Source organism: Wolffia australiana, chromosome 12 (assembly GCF_029677425.1).
Source record: "Wolffia australiana isolate 7733 chromosome 12, ASM2967742v1".
In the NCBI taxonomy this organism is placed as follows: Eukaryota; Viridiplantae; Streptophyta; class Magnoliopsida; order Alismatales; family Araceae; genus Wolffia; species Wolffia australiana.
The window spans coordinates 6,188,913-6,192,211 of NC_135846.1; the positions used below are offsets into that span (position 1 = coordinate 6,188,913).

The 3,299-nt window shown below is 52.6% G+C and overlaps 1 pseudogene; it reads right to left on the reverse strand.

Annotated features, from left to right (window-relative positions):
- Positions 1 to 914: 914 nt before the first annotated feature.
- On the reverse strand, positions 915 to 2,432 carry LOC144710155 (UDP-glycosyltransferase 708G1 pseudogene; annotated as a pseudogene).
- Positions 2,433 to 3,299: the final 867 nt, after the last annotated feature.

Below are 3,299 nucleotides of genomic sequence, written 5' to 3' on the forward strand. Positions count from 1 at the left end.
TCTGGCGAACGCAAAGGCGATATTAGGTGACATTTAATGTTATCTGGCAAACGCAAGGGCTATCATGAACCAGATCCGATCGCCATTGTAGATATGAGGACCACTAGCTTAGGATCTAGGCAAAATCGGACGAATAGACGTTTATCGTGATGGTTTTCTTCAATAAACATGATAGGTGGCAGCATCTTCTGTTTCCCCACCATCATACGCATGGAGATGGCTAGAAAGCCTCTTGACTCTTGACCTTTATCAAAAGGTCCATCTCAAGGTGAGATTGCTCGATCTGAGCCATCCATCAGACCAGAACACGTGATCGGACGGCTAGAAAGCAATCCGACTGTTTCCTAAGCCTTTTATTTATTTCTAAACTGGGAGACATATGATGACTAAGGTATGAAAGGATCCGTTGAAGGCCATTTAAAGATAGGTTGTTCTCCTCCATTTTCTATGCTTCAACTTTTTTGGAAGACTATGGTTGAACTTTTAAGGTCTTTTCTTGGCCAACTATTATTCTTGAACATTTTAATGTTGAATATACATTTTCCTGCATGTTTATGTGGAGTTTCTACATCAAATCATTGTCGATTGCCTTTGAAATGCATGATGACTTCGTCGCTTAAACCCCGATAGCCATTGTAGAAGACTTTTCAATTTCAGCTATCAATTTTTGCATGGCCTCCAGAGTCAGTCTGAGTCTTCCCCATGACTGGATTTCATTACTTGAACACTGATAAAAAAATTCAAATTTCAAAAAAAAAAAAAACTTGAACACTGATAACTGTTGCCGAAGAATTGTAATCCGTGACCGCAGATTCGGCAACGAAGGATCAGTAAGAGTTCTCTCCGCATGGTGAAGGTTTAGTTAGGGTTAGATTGGAAGTAGGATAATATTAGTCGATCAAAATCAACTCCCGTTTCAGATCGAAGTTTCTTTTTTTTATTCGAGAATCAAAGCATATGAGCGTAGATCTTTAAAACGTGAACCCTACAACAAAAAGGAAATCTGTCTCAGCGGCTCCTGCGCTGGAAACTCGCGACGAGTTTGTCGAAACCGCGTTGAGAGCTCCCGCCGTCGGCGATGGCTCTGAGGGCCTCCTCTTTCACCTTGGCTACGGCGGCGACGGCGGTGGGGGACCCCTTCATGAACGCCGCGAGTCTCCGACCGATCTCCTCCCCGGCGACTATCTCGTCTTCCCCGTCCCAGCTCCATTCTCTGGGCCATTCGCCGAGCCCGCCCTTCTCTATCACGATGGCGCTGATCCTCTGGTCGCCCCCGCGCGGCCAGGACAGCACTTTCAGCCCTCGAAGCGCGGCCTCCGTCAGCGAGTTCCAGCCGGAGTGGCTCAGGAATCCGCCGACGGCGGGGTGTTCCAGAATTGCCTGCTGGTCCACCCACCCCGTCACCACCTTCCCTCTCTCCCCCACCCTCTCCAGGAACCCTTCTCCCAGAAACTCCGCCATGGCTTTCTCGTCGTACTCCTTCTCCTCCACGTCGACCTTCTTCGTCTTCAGCACCCACAGGAAGCTGCACCCGCTGCTCTCCAGTCCAACGGCGAGCTCCTTTATCTGCTTCGGCGGCAGGGCGGTACGGTTGCCGAAGGACACGTAGACCACGGAGGAATCCGGCTGCGCGTCGAGCCATGCCCTGGCGGGAGCTTCCGCCGTCTTGCCCGAGGGTAGGAGGGGGCCGACGGCAAACACTGGCGGGAGACCGGGCACCACCTCGCCGGCGTTGAGCGCCGCCAGACTCGTCGGCTCGAATGCCTCCCATGTGTTGACGATGATACCGTCCACCTCCGCCATGGCGAGCCCGTTCTCGGAGAACTGGACGGCGAATGGGTGTTTCGGGTCTCGCAGCGGCTGGGGGAGGGCGCTGCGAGGAAGGTCCTCCGTCAGGCCGGGGATCTTGAGGATGCCATCGCCGGCGACCGTGATTCGGGGATAAGAGACGGCGAGGGAGAGCATTCCTGCATTAGAGATGGAAAGGGTGTAGACGGGCAGAGAGATGGCACGGCCAATGGGAAGGAAGTCGTGTGTTAAAAAGACGTCCATAATGATGGCAGACAAGGGAGGAGAGATAGACGAGAGTATGGGTCCGAGGAGGGGGAGAGCGCCGCGGATTCTCTCGAACTGGAGAAAGAACGGATCTTTGGTCGCGTCGGGTTCGGAGGAGGGGAGGGGGAACTCGAGGCGGCGGAACGACGGGGAAGAGGAGATGAAAAAGGTTATCTGGTCGGCCTCAGCGGCGGAGACGAACGGCGTGGGGCAGACGAAGGTGACGACGCAGCCACGAGAGACCAGCGATTCAGAGAGGCGGAGGAAAGGCATAAGGTGCCCCAAGCCGGCGCAAGGTAGAAGAGCGACGTGAGGAACCTTAGCTTCCGATATCGCTGGCGCCATGATAGACAAGGAAGATCGTCGAAGTGGCTACTTTCACTTCGTCGTCTATTTATCCATCTGAGGGTGAATGTGGACCGTAAAGCTTAACAACTTTGGGATATTTTTAGGTGCCATGCACCAAGCCACCAACTCTGCCGTCTACCCTACGTGTTCTTGAGACGTAAGGCCATCTCTCTAATTTACCTTATCTGCCCGTTTAAAAAAAATAGGGCAAATTGTCTCACATACCCCTGGTTTTTGAAAACGTCCGCATTCTATCCCAGGTTTATTAAAACGTCCGTTATCTATCATCTTACCGCGTTATATCCCACCGGTTTTTAAGACGTCCGCGATCTATCCCAAGTTTTTTGAAACCCACGCGATCTATCCTCAGATTTCCCGACGGCGACGTGGCGTCCGACGCGGCATCGAAGAGGGCTGATTGTAATAGACGTGGCATCCTAGTCGGATGCCACGTCATTGCCACGTCTCACTTTCTCTCACTCTCTTTGAGTCTCTCTCTCTCGCTCTCTGAGCCTCGATCTTTCCGTGTCTCTCCCGACCCTCGCTCTTGCTGTCTCTATCTCTCTGAGCCTCGCTCTGTCTCTCTCGGAGCTTCTCTCTTTCTGAGCCTCCCTCTCTCTCGCTCTCTCTGAGCTTCTACCTCTCTCTCTCCTCGCTTTCTCGGTCTCTCTCGGAGCTTCTCTCTTTCTGAGCCTCCCTCTATCTCTCTCTCTCCTCGCTTTCTCGGTCTCTCTCGGAGCTTCTCTCTTTCTGAGCCTCCCTCTCTCTCGCTCTCTCTGAGCTTCTACCTCTCTCTCTCCTCGCTTTCTCGGTCTCTCTTGGAGCTTCTCTCTTTCTGAGCCTCCCTCTCTCTCTCTCTCTCCTCGCTTTCTCGGTCTCTCTCGGAGCTTCTCTCT